This window comes from Phocoena phocoena, chromosome 21 (genome assembly GCF_963924675.1).
Source record: "Phocoena phocoena chromosome 21, mPhoPho1.1, whole genome shotgun sequence".
Taxonomy (NCBI): domain Eukaryota; kingdom Metazoa; phylum Chordata; class Mammalia; order Artiodactyla; family Phocoenidae; genus Phocoena; species Phocoena phocoena.
The window spans coordinates 33434789-33460823 of record NC_089239.1 but is presented as its reverse complement, the minus strand read 5'-3'; positions in this window follow the sequence as shown (position 1 = coordinate 33460823).

Sequence of the window (26035 nt, the reverse complement as noted above, 5' to 3'; positions counted from 1 at the left end):
ATTGAATTTACACAAAAATAAAAAAGCCATGTGATTTGTATAATAATGATTTTCCAACGGTGAGAGAGTAATTGAATATCCATACAGAAAAAAATGACCTCCATTCATACCTTACACGCTCTGAATTGATTAGTTCAAATATATAAATATATTTATATTCCTAAATATGAAAGACAAAACCACAAATCTTAAAGAAAAACAGAAGAGAAACTCTATGACTTGAGGGCAAGAAAAGGTTTCTTGGTCACAGAAAGTTATAACCGTAAAAGGAAAAGTGATTAGACTTTAAAAAATTTAAAATTCTGCTCAAGAGAAATCTTTAAGAAATACATAGACAATTATAGCCTAAAAGAAAATATTCATAAAATATATATCTGACAAAAGACTCATATAGAAGATTATACTTGTCTCCTACAAGTAGATAATAAAAGAAAAAAAAAACACAGATACTTTAAAATAGAAGATATATTAACACAAGTGCCCATTACACAGATGGAAATTGCTTGGATGATTTATCATATGAACATGTAAATTAAAACCACAATGAGATACCCACACCTACCAGAAGGGCTAAAAATAAAATAGACTGACCAGTCAATGTTGGGGGAATTTGGAGTAATCAGAACTCTCGTAAATATTGGTGAAAATTTAAACTGATACCATCACTTGAGAAATATTTTAGAAATTTCCTATAAACTAAATTTATTCACTTGCTCCATTATCTAGTAATGCCATTTCTAGATATATATTTAAAAGAGACAAAAAATCTGTTCACAAAAATCTGTAGTAGAATATTCATATTAAATAGTTCAAAACTGCAAACAACCTCAGAATCCATCAATGAAAAGGATTTATATATTAAAATAACATGTAGTGCCAATACCTTCTCATACAGCTTTTCTTTTTCCATGATTTCCTGATTATTTTTGCCTGTGAACAATGATTACGGTGATGCTGTCGCTTCAAAAGTAAGATTAAGTTAAAAATACCCAGAAATTAATTTATCACTGAAGTTGTGAATGCTTACACCTTTATGATGCTGAGTCCTTCTAAGCAAAAATAAAATTCTTTCCGTTTTTCTTTCAAGAGAAATGCACACATTTTTGAGGTTTTAGAAAATGAGGTGTAATTGGCATTAGCACTCACTTTACTGATGAAAAATCTAATTTCTGGGTTTTTTTAACTTAATCTTACTTTTGAAGCGACAGCATCACCGTAATCATTGTTTCAGGCAAAAATTATCTGGATGCAAGTAGAGTGGATGAAATATGTGTAATGGGATATTTGCATAGTCTCAAAATATCTCCCCATAATATATTATTAATTACAAAGGGAAAGCAGAAACTTTAAAGTGAAGAAACCAACTTAACCAAATAAAGTTAACCTTACCAACAAAGGGAAAATTAGGCATTATGTGACTGGTGCTATAATGCATTGAGAAGGATCCATGCAACATTAATTTTGTGTATTCCTGCCAAAAATGCATAATGCAATCATGAGGAAACACCAGGGAAGCCAAATGAAGGACATTCAACAAAACAACAGGCCTGTTCTCTTTTTAAAAAGTCTAAGATATGAAAGACAACGAAGATTGAGGAGCTGTTCCAGATTCAAGGGCATTAATTGGCCATTTGCCACATGTGGGTTGAATTCTGGACCAGAAAAAAAATTATTTTTCCATACTTGTTATAATGGATATTAGTGGAATAATTAGCACAACTTAGATGAGGAATGCAGATTAGATAATACTATTTTTATTAATGTTAATTTTTTGATTTTTATCATTGTACCGGGTTAAGTAACAAAATTGTTCCTATTTTTAGGAAACTCTCATTGAAATATTTAAAGATAAAAGCACATCACAAAAGCAACGTACATTTAAAATGTTGCATAACAACTGAGGAGTCTAAGTTAAGGGAGGGACACATAAAAAGTGTTCTTGTGAATCTTCTATAAATCTGAAATTAATTCAAAATTAAAATATTTTAAACATATATTTAAAAACTATATATGTTATATTAACATATAATATATATAATAAATCTATATTATATATAGATTGTATTCAGTTACCTTTAGATACTAATCTGGAAAATACTAAAATTAAAGAATTGCTAAATGGAGATTTTAAAAGATATATTCTATGGGCTCTAAAATATTCCTAGCCACAAACTGAAGGCGTCACAGATTGTACATACCTTCATTTTTTTTTTTTTTTTAATATCTCACCTATGTCATCAGCCCTCTGGGAACACTAGAATAATTAAATTCTCACCAGTTAAATGTGTAGAATAATTAAAGCTGTCAGAATCTCCAACATGCACAAATCCTGAGGCTATTCACGTAAACAAAGCCAGGCAACATAGATGGTGTCACTTTAAGGTCACTTTTAACATTTTTGAGTTAAAGAAGAATGACATATGAAACAGTATAAGACATCTAATACAGAACTTATGAAACCTTGGCAGGAATTTTATGTTTAGAATAGAACTATAACAAGTAATAGGTTAACAGGTTAATAACTACTGGATTTTTTCCTGAATGTCATTCTCTAATAACTAGGCTTTACCATCCCACTCTTTTTGCATAAAAAAGAACAAATATTTAGTGGTAGAAAAAGGTATGAGCAGTAAGAAACAAACTTAATGTTCATTCTTTCCAAATGGTGAGGCTCTTCGAAATAAAGATGCAGGGTCTGAAACACTGTGAAAAGCTGTTTAAGTAATTCTTATGATTTCTATGTAAAGAGCAAAGGCAAAGCTAGTACTGTCACCTTTTTGTATACAATTTCTATGCTAAGGAAACTCCTAATCTATATGGCATTGCAAGTTCACGCTTTGAGTTCTTTCTCTGCTTCAAATACATAGCAATAATGAATAGAATAAAAACATACAGTCAAAAAATAAAAATGTATATGAACAAGAAACGGAACAGAAGCAAGCAAACAAAATAAATGAAACTAGATCTGCTAGCTTGTTCTGGGAATCGAAGCAAGGAAAGGTGGCCTGGGGTTTCATCTTCTGAAGGGCTATGAGAACCTAAATCAGCCAATATGACATGTAGAACTGGAGCCAGAGGCACTGCCTGAATTAGAGACTTATTAATCCCTCTGCCCTCGAAAGGAGGCGGAAAAGTTCTCCTCCTGAGTCCTACCTGTAACCAGGGCTTCTGTGAATCCGTTTGTCTGGGAATGTAGGAGGAAGTTGACTAGAGGCTTCATCAATGCCAGCCAGCTGACTTAGCTCCTGAGCCCACAATATTGCCACATTAATAGAACAATTGCAAATATGGCCCAGGGTTGGGGACCCAGGGGAGTCCTAAGGAGGAAAGAAAGGAAGAAACAAACAAAAATTACAAAGGCAGAGAGAGAAAATTCACTCCACTTAAGGAAGCAAACCAAAATTCCAAAATCTATGAGGAAACCTTTGAAAATTAGCCAACAAAATGAACAATTAAGAGACAAATTCACTAAAAGAAGAGTAAAGCAATCTAAAAATGACTGTGAAACCTACATGCTCAAGATTTTCAAAATGTAAGTGAAAATAGCATTTATAAAAAAGGAAAAGAAATTATTTTTAAAAGATAAGAGAAATGAAGCAAGGAAAGTGGATATGAAAAATAATGAATTAGAATTCAACGGGTATAAAGTTTCAGTTATACAAGATGAATAAGTTTATAGATCTGCTGTACAACACTGTGCCCGTAATTAACAATACTGTATTTTATACTTAAAGATTTGTTAAAAGGGCAGATCTCCTGTCAAGTGTTCTTACCAAAATTAAAAAAAAAGAAAAATTAATGAATTGAAAATAATTGAATAATGTTCACAAAGTGAGTTAAATGACCTAGATAGAGACAATAAACTCTACGATGTACACAAAGAGAAGTAGGGAACTGGAGAATAATTCCAGAAATTCACCCAGAACACAGCAGAGAGAGAAAGGGATTTTTAAACGCATATACATAAGGGGATCTCTTTGTTCCAATATGGATTCAGTTGATCCCTGAATTACTTATCAATGGTCATCCTTCTTCAGAGCAAACAGGAAAAGATTTTAAACAGGCTAAGTGTCCTTTAATATATTTTTGATAAGGAGTGACTCTCATTGATTAATTTTTATTTTGTAAGAAGAAGAAAGCATTGTTACATGTTGGTAAACAAAAGGTGATTTAGGACCTGTCAATATATTCTTGAAGACAGAATGTTTAAGTGAAAATCCCTTTGTTTGTATGGTAATAGAATGATTATTTTCTTTTGGGTGTGGTTGTGAAGTATCAGGTTTTGCCTTTCTGCATCAGTCCACCTTTGAAATAACTTCTTTACAACTTAAGACAAATTCCTGTGTATTAAACTGGGGCTAAGAAATATTTGGGGTCTGACATTTAAGTCTCCATCCTCTCAAATTAAAGCTTTTCAGAATAAAGAAAAATTTATTTGGCAACACAAGATTATATAAACTCAACATCTGGATAATTGAAATTATTTTCCTTTTTATCCAAAAGATTTGATGCCACGTGGGCACAATCACCATGTCTTCTATAAGGATACAAGCATCTCTAACAATGGGTGAAACGATGTTTGATAGAATAATATCCTGATTAGGACAATAAAAATGGAGCACAGCTAAGTGGATACTTTAAAGTGTCTATAATACAGGGAGTAGAAATTGACAATATATTTAGATGTCATTTTGACCTTAAAAAACACGTTGAAGCAATTCAGAAATGAATTAGCTTAAACTTGAACAAATTAGCAGGGCTTGTCGATGAAAAATGACTGGCGAAATGTATTACAGTTTATGGAGCATTATTAAAATGTCTGATACATAATAGATGTTCAATAAACATTTGCTGAATTAAATCAGGGCTAAGTGTAACAGGATACCTTGTATAATAGACTATAATAGATATAGAGTTTCATGAACACAAGATTCAAATACAGTTGTATCTCATTTACTTTTCTAAGTAAACACTTAAGCACCACTGACCCTGAAAAACCGTTATACTAATATCACCTCCACCAGTTCCTGTGTGTCCAAAAATTGTTTTCTTAGTCTCAAGAGCTCAGTTCTTCCATGTTCTAGGAAGAGAGCAAAATGAAGAATCTAAGTTCTTCATGGTGCATTTGCTTTGGTGCTGTTACATACATTGAAAACTGTTCTTGTGCATTCCGATGGATTGATATCCATGGCTTCTGTGATTAATTTTCTCCCTAAGATCAGTGTAATAGTCCTACAGACTTGAACCCCAAGTTTATGCTCTAGGAATCTCCAACCTAGACTCTCCTTCCTCCTTATGGTAGGATTGGTTCCCTTTAAGACTCTCCATGTCTTTTCCCTAATGTGCAGCCACCAAACTTTGACTCCTTGGAGCAGCTTCTCTTCCAGAAAAAAAAATGAGTGTTGCCACCAAAGGCATCCATGAAAAGGTCTACTAATTCTCAGTATTAGGTTTCACAAAAAATGTTTTAGTCTTGTTAAATATATAGTCTGTGATTAAGAAAAAAAATGTACTTTTCTATTTTATTAACATAAAACCTAATTTATTTTTAAGAAAATGTCACCTATTTTTACAGCGATAAGATAATTATGCTAACATTTTCCCCTCTTTAATTCACTGTACATTGACTAAATGATGCAGTTAGCCACCTGGGCAGCGATTGTAAGGAAACTGGAGCACCCTAATATTTGAAATTGCAAATATGGACAACTGAAATGATAATTAATGAAAAAACAAATATAACCTTCATTTCATTTGATCTTTATCAACAAAATCAGCTGGAAGACTAAGGTAACAATATGAATATATCAAGTTAAAAAAAATCAGTGTAAAACTTTAGCTATCTCTATACTATACGGGTCTTACATAGGTTAACTGAAGAAATTTCCTTTTATTTACACATACTTTTAATAGAATTGATCTCATCTATGTCAAAATATAGAAACATGGGTTCTATGTATCTGATGAACAGTCATTATACTACAATTCTATATTTCCAGGGTAGTATGAGTATATATTAGGGGATACAGAACACTTAGGGATCCAATGGCAGGAGATACTTCTTAAGTAGAAGTTATTTTTATTTTTCAATAAGGATGTTTTTACTTTAACTTGTCTCTTCATATTCAGAAATGAAAGCACAATTTATTTTTCTTGTGTGCATATCCAATTTATGTATTATGTAGTTTTTCCTGACCCAGGTGAACCATGAGTATGAAAAATGAAGAAAGGATTTGCAAATAAGGCAATATAGTAAAAAAGGTATTTATGTGATATTTAATAGTATCATATTTCCTCCCACTTAAAACTATATATCCTCAATGGTTTATATATTCTCTAAGAACCGAGTTAAAAATGCTCCTATAATTGAGGTGATATTCATTTTAAGGTTTTATTTGTAAAGAAACATTTTCTTTTTCTTCTTATTATATAATCGTGGCACTCACATTTGAAGAATGTGAAGAGTCAGCTAGAAGACACAACTCTGTCATTACTTCATTAGAGTCATCCCACCTTTCTTCTGTTCTTTTTTTGTTCTTCTTATAATTGCTTTTTGAAAAAAAATGGGAATATATGAAACGGTCTTAATGTTAATTTACACTTGAAAAAAATTGTAATTGGTACAATTTAAAATTATTTCATACTCATATTTAAAGTACAGGAATTATACATTAACTTAATATTGACAGGTAGCTCTTAATTCCGTAAATATTAGAAAACCCAGAAATAATCAAAAATAAATCCTAAAGCTATTAGATATGCTAAATCAATGTGATGACAGCCCACAAGTTTGGTTTTTAATTTTTTTGGTCTGAATTACAAAAACAGTTTTCTTTTACTCATTTTTCATTGAAATAAAATTAAATTATCTAACTAGTTTATTTAAATTGTGTGGTCACTGAGACAGATAGCCATTTCTTCATTTAGTTATCTACTAAGTTGATATGTAACCAAACAGATTTAATCAGTTTAGTTAAATAGCTAGACAAATCAGTCAAAACTTCAGTTATTTATCAAGTGTCAAGTAAATTTACAAATGAGTTATTTTATTTTGTAAAAAGTATTTTCTGTAAAGCTGTTTAATAGTCATATAAACAACCAGAGGGAAAACAAAATCCACACAATACTAGTAAGAATGGAGTAAGATCCCACTAAAACCGAGGAATTAAAAAGAAAAAAGATGTGACTATTGCCTTATAAAATTTTCAAGACACTGTACAGTCTATTGTCTCTAAGGAAACTTTGGACAAAGACAACATAATTGTGACAAAATCACAAAAGTGATTTCTTTTATTTCTTCAAGAAACTCCTAAACTTTTAACACTGTCCTATTAGATCATTTAAGAAAAAATCATGTGTGAAGTTAAGTGTGTATTTATATACATGGATAGTGTTGCTAAGATCTCCCACGTATTTATTCACAAGTGCTCAGAAGAGATTGCTAACACAGTACTGCATAGTACAGCCATCTATCTATCTATATATATATATATATGTGTGTGTGTGTGTATATATATATATATATTTTTTTTTTTTTTTTTAAGGCCTTGGACTTCCAACTGGAGAGAGAGAAAATAGCTTTAAACTAACATTTAACCACATCACAATAGTACATTCTAGGTAATCAAAAAGAGAGAATTCCACAATCGTGGTTGTTTTTAAACTATGTTTTTAAGAAATATAAAATGATCCTTTATTCTTTTTCTAATAAGTTTTAAAACATTTAAGTTGGCTTACAATACTTTCACAAGCATTTTGAGCCAAAAATATTTATCTTACGATTTACAAATTACACTACAGTAATTTGTAAGGTAAGTTTATCTGACTTTCAAATGTATAGAAATATCTTAAATACATTTATTTACATATTTTGACTTGAAAACTGTAAGAAAAATAAAGTATGAGTTTTAAGGCATATACCTATTTTTAGTTGTAGATGTTCAGAATGAAAGATAATTTTCCCTACAAATCTCTGGCAAACTCTAACATAATAATCATCAATACAAATAATTATTCTATCGGATTTTCAACCAGATCAGGTAAAATATGGCTCTTCCATATGTATTTTTGAGGAACTTGTTTTAAATCATTAAAGGTATATACAGTTGAGTTTGTATCTACTGGATGCCAGCTTAAGTACTCCGTTTAATCAATCATTTAATGCGGTTTTTAAAAAGCCAAAGATTTACCCACAAATGACCCATGTGCAAAATCTGCTCAATTTTGAAAACTGGAGATTTTTGTCTCTAAGAATATAATGAAAATCATATTTTCAAGATTGAAATAGTAACAATGAAGTACAACTTACATATATTAATTCCTTAACAGTTTACTCATGACTGTTACAGATGTGCTTTGTCATGGTGAAAAAATAAAGACATTAGATGGCCCTTTAATTGAATAGGAAAGGAAATATGCATTTCTCATGAGTATGCCATGCCTTCAGCTGACTAAGACACTGAGTTTGGCCGACGGGGGCACTGGAGGTCAGAGAGCGAGGCAAGGAGATGCAGGGCTCTGATTTCCTCCGTTCCTCTATTTCCTCTCTTCCAGCTGTGTTTGGCAGGCCTGTGCTCCTCTACCAAAGCCAGAACAGCTGTCTGGAGGCCATTCCCAGGGCTGTAGTAAGTGCTGAGCTCTCCTAACAGCTTCTTTCTTTTTGCCCCTCAGGACTGATGACGAACGCTTTCTCTCTATTTATATAGTTGCTGGGTTCTTCACTCTCCCTGGTTAGTTCTTCAGTCCTGCCCCAACTTTGTACACACTCCCTTAATTGAACTTTCTTTGATTATGCTTTGTGTGTGCCACCTGTTTCTTGCCTCTGGACAGTGACTCATAAACTGTAGAATGCCCAAATTAGATAAATTTAAAATGGCAAAATAAAATGACTAATATTGTGCTCTGTCCATAAAATGATGTATTTTTAGAGTACACATGTAAGCTCAATTCATTTCATTGAGCTTGCTTTTCTTTTCCCAAAATACAGTTTTACAATCCATTCTGCACTAAATGTTTTTAAATGGTTTATTCAACTCCAAATTCAGAAGTATAAAGTTTTCTAAAGGCAAGCTAAAGTACATGTTTTATTTACATACAATGGGATTAAATGTAAGGCAACTACGTTTCATATGCCCACTTTACCATTTACTCTCTATGTGACTTTGGCAAACCTTCATAAACTTTCTGCATCAAAGGATATTACTCTGTAAAATGGTGATAATAATATGTAACCTCATGGAGTATAGTGTGGATTAAGTAAGAAAGTTAATACAAATTACTTTATGTGTACCCAGTATCAATGTGTTATTTATTTTACTTTATTTCCATTAGTCATGAAATCCAAGGTTATTTTATAAGCAAAAAATATATACAACAATCAATTAGATAACTATACATTATATTATAGCTATAAATGAATAATTAAAGATAAATACTTTTGTAATATGGAGATTTTATGTCAAATTTGAAGGCAAATCTGGCTCCAGTATTAAAATTTTCTTTTAGAAAAAGATACTTCTCAAATCATGAAATGAACTGCTATTCATTTATTTATTTATAAGTAGGTCATAGAATTTAAATGGACTTGACAAATCATTTTTTTAGTAAATGTTTGTGTCTCCTAATTAGTTCTGTGTTGAAGTAAGTTTTCTCCACCTCCCTTTCTTTCTCTCATATTTGTTTTTACATGTGTATGTATATATGTGTATATATATAATTTTATTTACTTAATCTCTATAAATACATTTTTAAGTAATTGAGAAAAGTATCAAGACTTCTAAATGATATCTCTATATCCAAAATTCTCTATTCCCTATATTGAAGCATGATAAGAGGTAGCCCTCCAATGATCCTTTCAGACAGGATTTGTTTTACTAATAACAACAGTTTTACTTCTTATATTCCCTAATTCTTACACTAAATCCAATTCAAAAATGATCTGCTTACTTTCTGGAGGCATTTGGATTTTGACACATCCTTTAAATTATCATTGAATAATATCTGTACATAATATTTATAGTACTCTTAAACTAGCCATTGGGTCCATCTGAGGAAATCCAGAAATTAGATTATATTTTATCTCACTTCTAAACTAACCTAAAACTCAGAATAGTACTCAACCTCATTTATGACACTAGAAATAAAACCATTGATTTTTTGAGGAGTTTCAACTCAGAGAGAAAACAAATTGTTTCTATTTTTCTTAATCCCACTTTTCCACCATGTTTTGTTAAATCCCCCCTGCCCTTTTCCCTTAACAATATAACTCATAGATCTGACAACTTTAGGGTCATTTTCCAGGAAATTCCAACTTTTCAGTAAATTCCAATTGAAACTTCTGATTTCAAATGCAAATCAAGCTCTACACTTCCCTTGTCCAAAGGTAGAGCTATGACTTCTGTGCTGGGAGAGCAGGCATGATTGTTGTTTCTACTCTGATATATATTTCTTGGGTCTCTGGATGTTCTACCCATAAATTTGTAAGGATTGGATGGGAATAGATCAGGTATAGGGAGTGGCTAATACAAAGACCCAGAGGTAAGAGCCTACCTGATGGACACTGTAAACAGTTCAGGGGCAGTAGAGGCCCTTGAGGACATTTTGAATGCACTGGCATTTAATCTGAGACAGGAACCCATTGGAATTTTTGAGCAGAGAAATGAGGGCATCTGTTTTAAGTTACCAAAAGACACCATAGCTTGTTTTTTGAGAATAATCTACATGGTCAGGGGTGGAGGAGCTGCAGAGCTGGGTCCAATGGTGATGATACAGATGATCTGCTCCCAAGAGGCTGGAGGCTGATAGAAGGACTAACCTGAGAGAGGAATCCTGGGAGAAAATCAGACCATTCATGTGGGTGGGAGCTCCAAGATTTTAGAGGTGTGAATTTTGCAGATGTGACACAAATACTCACATGAATGCCCAATCAGGGAAAGTATTACAAAAAAAAAAAAAAAAAAAAGGGTAAGAAAGAAAAAAAAAGATATATTAACTATCCTAGACTGAAGTCTAATTGAAGACTTCAAAGCCTACATATTAGTGAGAACTAATGAGCTGGTGACTTATAATGGCTCACATATTAAAGTACACCTCATATTGAAATTAGCTAGATTATTTCATCATTAGACATGGTTACCAGCTAACGTTTTGGAAAATCAGATTATCAGTTAATAGGAATTACCTTTCTAGAAGTACTTTCCTCTTTGCATTAATACTAACCCCCTCTCTTAAACTTTTTTTCCCCTATGATCTGTATCCTTGGGATATGCCAAGTGTTTTCCTGCTTTACCCAATTTAAGGCTGCTCTTCTCATATCTGTGAATCTGGGTCATCTGGTCTCCCGGCAAGTACAATAAATAGTATAAAATTTGCCCCTTTAAGAAAACAATCCAACTTTCTTTCAATTAACTTCATCTCAGATTCACTTATTTTCTTAGCCTTACATCCACACAGTGCTTTCTGGTTTTTGAGTACAGGTTATTAATGAATTCAACATGTAGTACAGGGAAAAAGAAAGTACTGAATATGTTAGGGTGAATTAGATTGAAACACAAATACAGTATGTAAAGGCACAACACCACAGAAATTTATTTCTTGCTTACATAACTTGCTTACATAAAAGTTCAGGGGGGCAGCTCTTCTCTATGTGATCTTTCAGTGACCTAGACTTCACTTATATGAATCTTTGAGCACCTCATTATTGGATGCTTTCAAGAGGCAAAGTGGGAAGATAGCTTGGGCAGCCACTCTTCAATCTTAAACCCTTTGCCTGGGAGAAGCACGCATTACTTTTGCTCATAACCCCTTGAAAAGATTAGTCCCATAGCCACACCTAACTACAAAGTGGTATGAGATGTGGAGGTCTTAGATGGGCATCTACTTCCTGGCTACTATTCTGTTTAATAGAAAAGGTGAAAATAAAATTTGGTGGACCAGCTAATAATAGCCCATCCTCTGGCCCTGAAAAATCTGTGTCCACTTTTATTCTCGCACTTAGAACACTTTCCCTCCCTTCCTTAGAGTTACAACCAAAAGTCTATCCAGTTACTTCACGCATATCAAAGTCCAGGATTTCTCAGTGATGCACAATCTTCTGGACCTCATGCTGTTGCCACTTAATAACTAAAAATGAAAGCCATCTCCCACATTAGGCCTCCTGGCATGTTCACTAAGATAAACTCACAGAGGCAGGGGGCATAACCGGTATGCAGGTCTCCTAGTATTGCATCCTGATTCAGTGCACAGGGACCCAGCAGGGACAGACATCAGGTCTGGGAGAGGGAGGAGGGACTTCTTAAGTTATGAGATTGGGGAAGCAGTAGACCTGCAGCCAGGGATTCAACAGCAAATACTTGTCTCTAGCCCAGTTTTGCCAGCTTATCATTCGTGGGAGGATGAGCATCATTGCACTTCCCGGAGTGACCTGAGCCTTCCTGTTACAGATGTTTGATCTACTTCCTCAGCATTCCTGTAACTGGGGAGCATAGCCCCTCTCATGGGGTGATTCTGGAGGCTGGAGTCCAAGCCTTGTGGTTGCAGTACATAGCACCTGGCTGACAGGTGAGCTAATTCACCACATTCGGACCCTACCAGAATTGATGGTTTTAAGTGCTCTGCTGTAGCCAGTTTTCATGCTTTGCACGAGACCACTCTGCAACTGGTTATTCCTTACTTCTTGAGATCAGGGACTCATTATACTAAACATCCCATGATTACCTGTAGGAAGCATGAGGAAACTTACGGAACAGGCATACAGAGGACAGTTAAGAGCTATTGTATTTTAAGCCTTTGTTCTGGTTTTGAGCTTCTGACAGATGTCACTTAAAAATTATATTTAATATGAGTAACATGATTCTGTAGGATATTTACACTCAAACCTATGGAAATCTTTTATAGGTAGAAAAGCCACAATATTAAATCTTAAAGTAGCTTAAAGTAGCTTAATGCAAATGTAACTTTTCTAAAATAGTTGTTTTAGGATAAGACCAAAGAAGTCTTTGTTGCTGATATAAAATACAATGCCTATCCTTTTATACAATATAGGGCATTAAGTCAGTATGTACTTAAACTAACTTTATACTTTTTATACAATATTGAGTTATTCCTGACTTCGTGGAAAAATTTAAAAATTTATCTAAAGGTCTAATTATTGGATCCTCTGTTAAGGTTTCATCTTTTGTTTTTAGAATCACCTAATCATATACATATATGGTTTTGTGTCTTAATATTAGATAATATCTGATGTAGTTTGAGGGAACATACTTGATGGAGAAGGGAGACTGAGGAAGAATTATAATTTTGTTATGGTATTTAGGGTATGAACTACCTGTGAATTTCTTACCTGGGTCAGATCAGAGATAAGAATTTACCAGATGTAGAAGAAACTCATATTTTATAGATAATGGACTAGTGCCAGAGAAAGGAGAGTAAGGAGAAACAGCTACATATAATAAGAATACATGTACATGTGCAAGTTAGATAGTCTTACCAATAAAAACAGCCAAGTTACAAATTAATGTTTCCTGTTATATCTATAAAGGTATATGCTTAATGTAAATATGTCTTTAAATTTTTTTTATGTATAATAAAATGGAGGTTTTTTTCAATTGACTGAGAAAAGGATGATTTTCCATATTTTTACTAAGCAGATTAGATACTTTTTCTTCTTTATTTGGATGAATTCTACTTTATATTTTTAAAATACACAATTATTAGTAAAAATCTACTCTATCATCTACCTTAGGAAGTTTCAAAAATACAATTTAAAAAAGTTCAAAGGTAATGGAAGGCTTGGTCTCTTTGGCAACTTACTCTATAGGTTTGATCAAATTGTTAATTTGGTAGCAGAGATCTGAAAGCCTGAGCTATTTTAATATGGTTTGGAAAATATTGATTGGACTAAGTTTGGAGCAGACCAATAGATTTTTATTCTATTAGTTACTCTATCAAATAATATCTAGTATAATTCAATTGTATGGATCAGATTGTATTATATAATTACTAAGATTCCATTCAACTTTAAATTTGTGTTTAAGGTTATTTGTTTTTCTTTCCATTTGCTATATAGTAGTGATGGATTTTCTTAAATTTTACTGATTTTATTGATTAGATATGTTTTCCCTTATCATATGAGATTCGACAATAAAAGCAAAATGATCAGGGGATTTGAGAAATAAATCCCTGGGCACCTGAGGGATGTGACACAAAATTGGAGTGCAATGTGCTCTTGGCCTTTAATTTTTGTGAGATTGCCTCTGTTCGAGGGTTAAGTCTCTAAGATCTGGCACTGAGGAAGATTGGTGAGTTATTAAATATAATAGATCTTACAAAGGAAGAAACACTTCAGCTTCAGCTGTAGAAATATTTTAGATATAAGTTAGTTCCTAGGAATTTAATGAACATGCATTCTCTGATTTTTCTGATTTGATACTAATAAACTAGTTAAATTTAGTTTTAATATTTTATTAAGGTGCACAATAAGCTACATCATAAGTGCATTTGTTAGAGATTTCTTGCCAGTTTTGTTTGTTTTAATATTTAAAGGGCATCAACTGTGAAATTTCAGTTCCACCACTAATTAAGTTCTTACAGAAGACCTTGAAAGATGCCACGCAGGGGACACCTTAGAGTTTATTTTCCTAGGTATCCTTAAGGTAGATTTGGACTCTGTTCAATTGTTGCTTTTAATTAATTCTGAATCCTTTACTGACCTTCACTAGAAATATCTTAAGTCTTCCCTAAATGTTTGCTGTGCTATCATTTAGATGTTTGAGTGTTTTAAGACATGCAAATAGAAATATCAAGTACAGAATCGATCACAATTGACCTGAGTCATGTTGCAGAGCTGCCAGTAAGACTGAGTATCCAAATTCTCCAATAATGCCCAGATTCAAGCCTGGAGGAAGTCTACTCTAGAACTGGTTACTCTGGGGTTTTTTTCCTAAAGGAATGTAATGACAAGACAGAGAGGCAGAGAGGTTAGCTAAAAAAGGCAAAAGGTTAGCTAAAATAGGCTCCTGTAATCCAAACTTGATACGGAGGAGGAATACTAACACGACTTTAATAAATGGGAAGATGTTTAGAAGTCAAAAGATTAAAGCTCGTATTTACGTAAGTACATACTCATTCTGGGCACTGCAAAGGTAGAGGGGTTTGCTTTTGAACAGAGAAAAATTATAACAGATATAGGAGGGGAGTTTGGGTCCAGATGCAGGTAAGTTTGTATGTTTCCTGGAAGAAAGGGACATGGGTCACTCTGATTAGAGTGTCATGGGTAGAGCCTCCCAAGTTTTCAGCCACATATTCATTCATTTCAACACGTAAGGGGTGGTTCTTACATGTCAGGCACTAGTCTAGGTGCTGGACACTCAGTAGTGAATAAAACAGACAAGAATCCCTGCATTTGAGTGGCCTACATTTCAGTGTAAGAGATAGAGAGAAGAGATGTTCTTGGAAAATAAGTATAATGATAATAAGCTAGATGGTGATAAGGGGCTGCAAGGGAAAATAAGGCATGAAGGGGCTAGAGACAGTGGGATGGTGTGCACGTGTGCGCATATACACGCAAGAAATTTGAAAGAGTATAGTGAGGGCTTCAAAAGAGGAAACCATATGTGTAAGGAGGCGAGGGAGTCACACTGGTTTTCTGAAGGAGAAAGACCAAACATTGAAGTAAAAGCAAGTGCATTTCCTAGGGACAGAAAGGAGGTCAGTGAAATTGGAGCAGAGGAAGCCAGGGGCAGAATTAATGAGATGAGGCCAGAGTGGTATTGGGGTGGGGCTATCCCACCCCGATGGGAGTGGGATGGGGAGATCCCATAGGCTTGTAGACTTTTAGGTTGACTTTTGATGAGCTCTGAGAGAGCTCAGAAGTCATTGTAGGGTTTTGAGCTGAAGGGTTTTGTTTTAATGGTGTCCACTATGCCTGCCAGGTTGAGAATAGATGTCAGGCTGGCAGAAGCAGAAGGAGGGGACTGAGTTATGGGGTTACTGCAAGAATCTGCATAGAAACAACAGTGATTCTCCCCAGAGTGGTAGCAGCAGAGATGGGGAGTAGTGGTCAGAGACTAGATACACTTGAAGGAAGAACTCAGTTGTGGAGTAAAAGAGAAACTGATAGGAGGATATCTGAGGGAGAGGCAGATCTGCCGATGAAGATCAAAACTTCATTTCTTGTTTCTTATTGTAGGGGCATGGCATATTAAGTTTAGGCCATTTCATACATATTTTAAAGGGTATTTGAGAAAAAGGAATTCTGGCTGTTTGATTCACTTTGTTTGGTTCCCCTCTTCTAAGAAGCAGAGTGATAATATGCAGTGTTTTCAATAAATGCTTAACAGAAATATAATTTACTTTTGTTGGTTCTAGGCAGGATGATTGGTTGATGACAAATAAAAAAGATTGGTCTCGTCATTTTCAAAGCTGTATTTAACAGTATGACAATAATTCATAGCATAAATAATGACCATGGCAGCAGAGCTTGGATAATGAACAGCAAGCAAAACATGAATGAGGCGAGATCATGCTGATGTTGATTTACTCCTTTAAAGCCCCTCATTCTGCAAGTTGCCTTGATTTAAATATTATTCTCTAAGATCTATTTTTCATTTAAAAAGTGATCAAGGATATTTGCCCAGAGTATCAGGTCCTATGAAGCAGCTGAGTTAGAAGTTATTTGGAAAAAGTTATCTGAATTACTATAACGTCAGCTGCATTCAAATATTTAAAATACCCCAAAAATGCCGATGTTGCTTTTGTTTGTATGACTAAATTGTATCTGTTCTGTATTTTTCATATAATAAAACCTTTTCCTAAATGGAGATGGCTTACATAAATTGAATTTTTAAAGAACAAATTTTATTCTATTTCTGTTATGTTCTATGACCTAAGCTTATTCTTCTATCAAGCAAATCAAGTATAGGATCTGAAAAAATGAAATTTAGGATTATCTTAGAATTGCCAGTTTCTTCATTATATAACCTCTTCCACAAACTCTCAGGATTCTTTCAGGATAAAAAAATATATTTTCACATCATCATCACTACAGTTACCTCTGAAATTTATCTGAAAAAATAATGATTCTAGGGCCAAGTCCAGGATAATGGCAATTTCACAGCCCATATTTTTAAAAGTGCCCCGTTTCTCTCAGGCCATCTTGTAAAAGACAACAATTATAATTTTATATGTATAGAAGGAATTAGTAACTCACACAAAATAGGAAACCTTGCAAAGGGACTGTAAATATGATCTATGCTATGTCAGTATGATCATAAAGAACCTAGTAGTCACTAAGTAGTAAGCAACTTAGGATTCTTTTATAGCCCCTGCAGGAAACCTTGGAGTTTCATTGTTATTAGATGGTCTAGTTGCCAAAAACCTTTAGGAAAAAAAAAAGAAAAGAAAAAGAAAAATTATCAACCTATCTGTCTATATACATATGTATATATATGTTAAAAATGCATTAATAAAAGACATTTATAATTGTCTACTATGTGCTAGACTCTGGGTCACAAATTTTTTATGCATATAATCCTCCTCCTTTATTGCATATAATCCTCAGAACTACTTGCACTTAATACTCATGAAACCCCTTTTTGTTAGTATGCTCATTTCCCTTTATAGAAGAAGAAATTGAAGCTCTGGAGGTTAAATTACTTACCCAAGATTACAAGATTAGGAAACAGTGGAACCAGGATTTTCACCTCACGGTTGTAAATGTAGACTCTTGAGAAAGATTCTTTGTGTTAACGTTCTCTTTCCGCTTTTTGTTTTAAGGCAAGGAACTTAAAATCTCTGAGACCAGATTTCCTTATCTGTAACTGTAAATAAGTATATTGTATTTACCTCACAGGGTCGCCTGAGGATCAAATAGGATAATGTATGTAAAACACTGAGCATATGTCTGACAATTAGAAAATGCCCACCAGAACTGTATCATTCTCATAAGTTTTTATTCCTTACCTTTCACTGGCCCTGCAGGATCTCTACGCCTCACTAACAATATTAATCAAGGTCAATAATAATGAACTCTGCTTCTCTTTAATGTATTAGTCCAAATGACATTCAATGGCCACCTTCCATACGTTTCTTGTCACTCTAAATCCCAAAGATTTTCTTCAACTCCAGAGGGCCGGTGATTACTGCTCTCTTAGTAGTTTAGAGAGCACCTGATTATCTCAGACCTTAAACGGAGTCAAGTCTGGAAGGTCAGCTTGCAGACATCGTCTTTAACCATGCCCTTTTCATAGCTGTGACTTCTTCTTAAACACTTGTGTAATACTGTGTTAAGGTGATCAACATCTTCCAGCTTTCTTGGTGCTTTCTCCATTTTAGAACAGAAACTCCTTTGTCCAGTAAGCCCCTCTGATGCTGGGAAACCAGAAAAACTATATCATATAGTTTATATTATATAGTTTATATTTATAGTTTATTAATATATTAATATTCCCAAGTAGTTAAAGGGCATGTGCTGGGAACTATCAACTTTATCAATGGAGAGTAATCTTCGACTGCTCTGAAATCTTGGAATAGTTTTTGAAACTACTGTTTTAGTCTGATTTCTCCAGAGAAACAGAACAAATAGGATATACAAAGGCACTTAAGAGGAGATTTACTATAGGGATTGGCTCATATGAGTATGAAAATGAGAAATCCCACAATCTGCCACCCTTAAGCTGTAGAACCAGGAAAGTCAGTGGTGTAATTCAGTCTGAGTCTGAAGGCCTGAGAACTGGGGAGCTGACGCTGTAAGTCCCAGGCTGATTCTGAAAGTGTGAGAGCCAAGAGGGCAGGAGGTGAATGTCTTAGCTCAAGCAGAGAGTGCAAATTCGGCCTTCCTCTCCCTTTTTGTTCTAGTTAGAACAAATTATTTTTATTCTAGTCAGACCCTCAACAGATTGGGTGATGCCCACCTCATTGGTGGGGGCAATTTTCTTTACTCCATCTACTAATTCAGATACTAATCTCTTCTGGAGCCAACCTCACAGACAAACTCAGAAACAATATTTTACCTGCTATCTGGGCATCTCTTAGCCCAGTCGAGTTGACACAGAAACGTATGGATCACGACTACCCTTCTGTTTTACCCTTGGTGTAGTCGTGCCCTCTAATAGCAGTCAATCCAAATGGTGTCCAAGTTTAAGAGAGAGGAGAGCTTCTGGTCTAAATCCAAATAAGAGCTGATGAGACTAGCGTTTGAGATGGCCTAGATAGCCATATAAAGTTGCACATTGAATCACATATTCAACTTTTTATATTCTTTTCTGTTTTGTAGGTATATAACTGTTTTTAGTGTAATTTTGTGGTAGAAGGAAGAAAATTAGTAAATATCTCATATTATTTTAAGATAAATTACTTTATGTAAATAGTCCAAAATTTTACGATGGAAAATTTCATTTGTAGGGGATTATCCACAATGAATATATGTCCATGATTGAGGGAAAAAATATATGTATGACTATATATATGAATTGATCAAAATATATGCATAAATATTTCCCTTTGCTGACTCAAGCAAAATCCAAATTGTGTAAAACTAGATATGTATGTAATTATATTATACATATCTATGCATATAAAAATTTTATTATCTATTTATTTTTTAATGACATTATTGAGTCTTCTCACCCTTTTGTCCTTAGACTATGTGTGTATGCATGTATATGTATGTGAAGACAAAAAAATTAAAAAATAATAGCAGAAATCTTATACAGAAAGACTTCCGATGAAACTTCTCAGTTTTAAATATAATTATAGGCATTCATGAGTGATCAGGAAAAAAACAGGTAATTCTTAAATTTGAACTGGTATAATAGCTTGAAATGTAATTTTACTCTTACAAAATGTGACATAGATATTTATCCCAGAAATATCAATTTGTTAGTGCTATAAGACGGTGCCACTGATGACAATATTATTTCCCTTCTAGACCTGTGGTGTTTATTGTTGGAGTCACCATTCACACTGACTTGACCATATTCAAAAATATCTGTAAAATCTTATTTACTCAGCCATAGACATGGCTATCAAATTGCTGAGGCTTCAAGGACACCCCGAACTGATAACTTACTTCAATAGGAGAGCTCTTTACCTACACTGGTATGGTTTATTTCCATCAAAAGAACATTCATCATAGGATCAAACTTTTATCTGAAATTATTCTTGGAAAAATATTCAAATATTCTTGAACCAAGCTATGGATCAGCCAATTTTAAAATCTGTATTAAATTTTGATAAAGTTTACAGAAATTTTAAATATTGTAGAAAATACCTCACATTATGAAAATGGAATAAAATAAAATATAAAATTATGGATTTGACATCTCTTTATATTTTAACTCAGAGCCTAAATTAAAGATACAGGTTTCTAAGGCAAGTATAGTTCAATTTAGAAATAATTCACGTTACATACTTGAATTTTTATTATATAAAAGATGCGGGTGTTTTTTTTTTTCTTTTTGGTAGAGAAATAAACACAGAAAACAACAAAATTCCACACTGTTTTTAGCTGAGTTCCAGCAGGGTAAATAAGAAAACTGCTTTTATCTATAAAAAGTTGACCTAAAAAGACCAAGTTTTTCTCTGGGAATTCTGAACAGAATCCAACAAAATAGAAAAAGAATAAACTATACACTTTCTATGTGAATGAACTAGAGCAACAAGTTCTCCAACCATCCCTTTACACGTGCATTAAAGCAGAATTCAACGTGGTTATCGCCACACATCGGTGTCAGTAACTTGGTAATATCCTTGTACATAGAGGAAACAGATGTTGAGCAATGGCCAGTTTTGTTCTTATTTATATTTGTATTCATTCTTATTATGAAACAGTTCAACTGGTTTTACGAAGGTATCATCTGAACAAACTCTTCAATAATTAATCTTATATGTTTGGCTCATCCTAGGAACCAAAGTTATTTAAGTCATTTCAGAATTTCCAGGGTCTAGAGACTTCTGTAAGGCTCTGTTAGACCTTAGAAAAATGGTGGCCTTTATAACCCCTATAATGAAAATTGTAGACCTGCAATAAATTATGAGCTGGTCGTGGTAACAAAAGGCAGAACTTTATCTTAATAAGGAAAAAAGATTATAATAAGTTCGTACATTCCCTTGAAATGGAACTTCCTCTAAAATTACATGCACCTCTCCTCTTTTCAATCTACACTCCCTCATCTTACCAACTACTCCTATGGTTTGAACAATTTGCCTTACCTATGACTTCCAAATGTTATTTCCAGTTTTCTTTATCTTCTAAACTCTAAAATTTACAAATTTTTTTTTCACAAACAGGACAGAAAATGTGAAACTTATTGTATACCTCTTTCCTAGAAATGTGTTCTTTCTACTCTGTTCCGGATATAGGTTAAGACAATTGATAAAACATACCCTGCCTTCTAGGGTAGCATCAGATGATCACCTAGGACATCTCTTACACCTGACTCTCACATTTAATGTATCACAAATTTCTGTCAATTTTCACTTTCTCTTGACTAATTGCCTATTTTAACTTCTTAATGCCTTAATTCAGAACATTTGTAATTTGGGTCTGAATTACCACAAAAACCTCAAAGTTGGCAACTATATATATTTCAGTTATTTATTGATGTGTTAACAAACAAGAAAAAAAAGACAAAAAAAATTATCCAAAAATTTAGAGTCATCCGACAACAACCATTTTATCTCACCATTTTGTAGATCAGGAATTTGGGAAATTCTGCTCCTGTGGCTTCATCTGGTATTACTTGGTGGTATTGGATTAGATATTGAGTTATTCTGGAGAGTCCAGGATTGCTTTACTCATATGCCTGACATTTGGGACAGTTGAAAAAATGGGCTCATCTTATCCATGCTCCCTCTTTAAGGCCATGTCAGGGAATCCTCATGTGGTCTCACTAGCAGAATGGACTTCTGACTTGACAACTCCAAATCCTCCAAGAGAGCAAGGAGGAGCAAATCCTCCAGCCTTCTTAAAGACAAGACTCAGAACTGCCACACCGTCACAGCATCTGCCACACTGTTTTGGTCAAAGTAGTTATAGGCCAGCTCAGCTTCTGGTGGAGGGGAATAGACCCCATACTCACAATGGGGAAAGTGTCAAAAATGGGCAGCCATCTTCAGCCAGCAGTCTACCCTGTGACCATAGAGAATCTATGGCCATCTTTAGTCTAACATGTCTGATATAGCTCACATTTCTCCAATTTTTTACTTTTCTACAGAAATTCCATCAGAATTGTCTTCTTAAAACACAAGAGGAATGTTCCATTACTGAAAACCCTTCATTACCAACCTAAGCCCCCCTTCTTAGCATAAGTATTTGCTTTTCTCCTTAATTTGTTGATACATTTTATTATGCGTCATATGTTTTGGGTCCTATTGCAAACTTTCTGATTTAACTAGATAATAAATGGCAGTCTGCTTTAATATTCTCTTCAGAAGGAAAAGCTTATATCTCATTATTAGTTTTACTAAGGTCATATGTATCAGGTAGGATGCTTTCCATTGTAAGGCATAGAAAACTCCAATTCAACTACCTCAAACAATAAGGAATATTTTTCAGCTCACCAAATAAGGACCACTAAGCAGTGTGGTTTGAGGAGTACTTTAGTTTAGTGAGACCATGTCCTTAACAGCCCAGGTTCCTGCTCTCCTCCTGTTCTTCCATTAGCAGCATATTGGTTGATATGTGACAACTTGTTTGTAGCACTTTTCTTCTTGTGTGTGTGTGGTTTTGTTGTTGTTTTGTTAAAATTGCACTAAATACCTATGCCTAAAAAACCCAAAACCCAAAAACCCCCCACAACTCTAAAGAGGTAGGAGACCTAAACGATTTGCTTATCCAAATGAGGACAAACCTCTGAATCTCAGCGGGAGAGGAAAGCAAATGAAAGAGCATATGTTCTGCCAGCATGGAAGGAAAACTGAATCGCTATTGGGGTCCTCTCAGCCATGACTTCTAAAGACACAACTCAGAGAAAATGAGGGCTTAATAATTATCAACTTAAAGCCGACAAAATTAAACTGACAAACCTTAATCACATTCAAAATTTTAACATTTCTCATTTTTACAAATTATCTCTGATTTATAGGACGTTATAAACCAAAGATGTCTAGAACCTAACCATATGCCTTCTAATCTCTCCTTTTATCCAAACTAAGTTAATTATAACATGCTGTAGGAAATTCCTCAGCCCCAGTCTATCTGCTCTTCCTTTCCTCATTTCCCAAAGGGAGATGAACCTAGTAACAATTTTTCAAAATCTCATGTGAAGAGCTGCATCAGGCGACTCAGTCTGTCCTTACAAGTTAGTGGATGCCTTTTCCATTCCTATTAAATTCTATTCTTGTTTCAAATCCCAGTTCAAACACTGACTCCCCTTAAAATGTTCTCTACAGGACCAGTTAGAATTAATCCTTCCCTCAGGGCTAAGTGAACCCTTCTTTACTCTCCTTCGAAAGAACAGCACAGTGCATGCTTTGGAGTGAAAAGACACTCATTCAAATCCTGGATCTGCCATTTTACCAGTTGTGTTACCCTAAACAAGTCAAGTAACCTCCCTCAGTTACTTATTTCTTATTTTTTAAATGCTGAAATCAGAACTCACAAGAATATTTTTATTACGAATCATAAAATGATATTAAAATGCAAATTATTTTTATAATTACATGAACCTTTCTTTTAATAGAGAAATCATCATGCTGAACAGTTAAATACTTTGGGTAACAATTTCCTTGGATACTTTGATGAAACTAAGGACCTCCTCCTTCTTATAACAATGAACATAAACTAATATATTTTCATGTTTCATGACCTTGGAAATGCAAAACCTGACTCACAAATGAGTGTTGCTTCAAATATACTCGGAAATCTCATACTTACTTTTCTTCAGATGAAGGTAGAATTGTGTCAAATGCCAGAATTCTTCATGACTATTTTGAACTAAATTAATGTCAGAATGTTTCCTTTTTCCTATATCCTTATTGCTAAAGTCAATTTGGTTAGGGGCTGCATTATGAATGCTGTCTGTATTAGCAAGGAAGGTATTACGAATCTACATTTCAATTCTAAAGTCATCTAAAGGAAATATTTTAAAGTGCTTTTTGTTTTCAGGTATCTGGAGGTTTCTGTCCACAGAGAAATTGACAAGACTTTGTAGTTATCAATTCTGTCTTGAAGAAGTGCTTTTTCCAGCTTTGCAAAGTTTGCATAATTGAGTTCTGTAGCTCCTCTTCCAGAGTGGCACCATGGAAAAGACTAGATAGTTCTTTCAACAGCATCTGTAATGGTGACCTCGGGGTCTTAAAAATGTAAAGCTGGATCTCATAAATGTGGCCAAAAAGATCCAAGACAGAGAAACGCTAAAAGAAATCCTTCTTCCTGAATTATTCTGAAATTAAACAATCTTTTTTTTTCACAAAATATTTATCCCCAAAGATAAGTTTTAAGACATGTTCTATTTTGTAAAATACATTGACCATCTGCATACTAGGCAAGAGCATTCATTATATGTTGTCCTTCAGTTTTCTTAGAGATTTCTTTAATCAAGACTTCCTCATGACCCTGATTATGAAGTTGAGATTTCACAACTGTAGGAAAAACACATTTTGGTCTCACTAGCAGAGGCAATGATGACAATGGATATTCACATAGAAAGAATGAGTCACAAGGCCGTCTGCAGTTGTACCCTTCATTCACGTAGCAACATTAGATGTAATACACAATGCCACAAGTTTGTCATCTGAGCTCAGAGTGAGGAGACTTTTCTTCCAATCAAAGTTTTACTCAAGAAAGAAATGATTCATGACTTTGAATTTATCGGCTGCCTTTCTTGTTTCCACAAGGGCATCACAAGATAGAAATTCTCCTTTAATATTCAGCATATCCTTAGATGGAGGCTTAGAAACTGGGTTTCTGAGAAATACCAATACTTTTGTGCAGGTACCTGCTGAGAAGAAGTGGCACAGCTGAGACATCTACCATGACCTACTTCAAAATATTGAAGAAAGACCAGTGATTCAGAAGTGATGACATCATTTGGCAGAGATACTACTTCCATTTCCTACCCTACTTAAATTACGAAATAGCTAAGTCACATCCAGGATATATAAATTTACCATGCTCTCTCCAATATCAAGTGACTTCTTTTGGTTTTCCATCCAACCAGTGACCCTGAAGGATAATTCACATGAAACCTTTTGGGTAAAATTCCAACTTCTTCAAATGGGGCCATTTTCTTCCAGAAAAGTTACTTTTTCTGTTAGCTTTTAGCTTCACGCCTGCCCCCACCAAACAGTACCATAGCTTGTGGTTCCAAGTAAAAATGGAAAAAATAAGTATGATTTCTGGTGCTTTTCTTCTATATTTTCCAATATATACATAAAGACATGCCACAGTTATAATGTCTGGTCAGTACATGTTTCTTCAACTTTTTCAAGTGGACACTTAACAGATACTGCTATAAAAATGACTACCACTCACATGATTGTAAACAGTGTCAAAAGTTATTCTATAGTCTGGAGTGAAATAAAACATTTATAATATTATGTGTTTGTTTTCAGAGGAGTAGGAAAGAAACTGGAAAGAAAAAAACCCCACACCTGGTAATTCATGGACCCCATGAATTATATTCCTAGATTCTGTAAGTACAAGATTTGAAATCTGGTTTATTACTCACTGGCTGTGTTCACTTAAGCAAGTTACTTAAATTTACCAAGCCAGTTTCCTCAAATATAGAATGAGCATAATTACTATCTCATTCTCACAAAAATGAAAGGATATAATTAGGTAGAGTGCTTGCAAATATCCGGTAAAGAGGCACACGATAAAAAACCACTTTCTTCTTTCTGTCTTTCCTTATACATCAACTTACATTTTCCTCTACATTCCCCATTGTTTGAAGTCAGGTCTTTCCTACAAAAATTGGCAAAGCTCAGCATTTAAATATTTTAGATTCTAGGATAGTTTCTGGATTGTAAGCAAGTTGTCACAGTACTGTAATGCCCTTGTGCTTAATAGCACCATTTATTCTTCTGAGAGATTTAT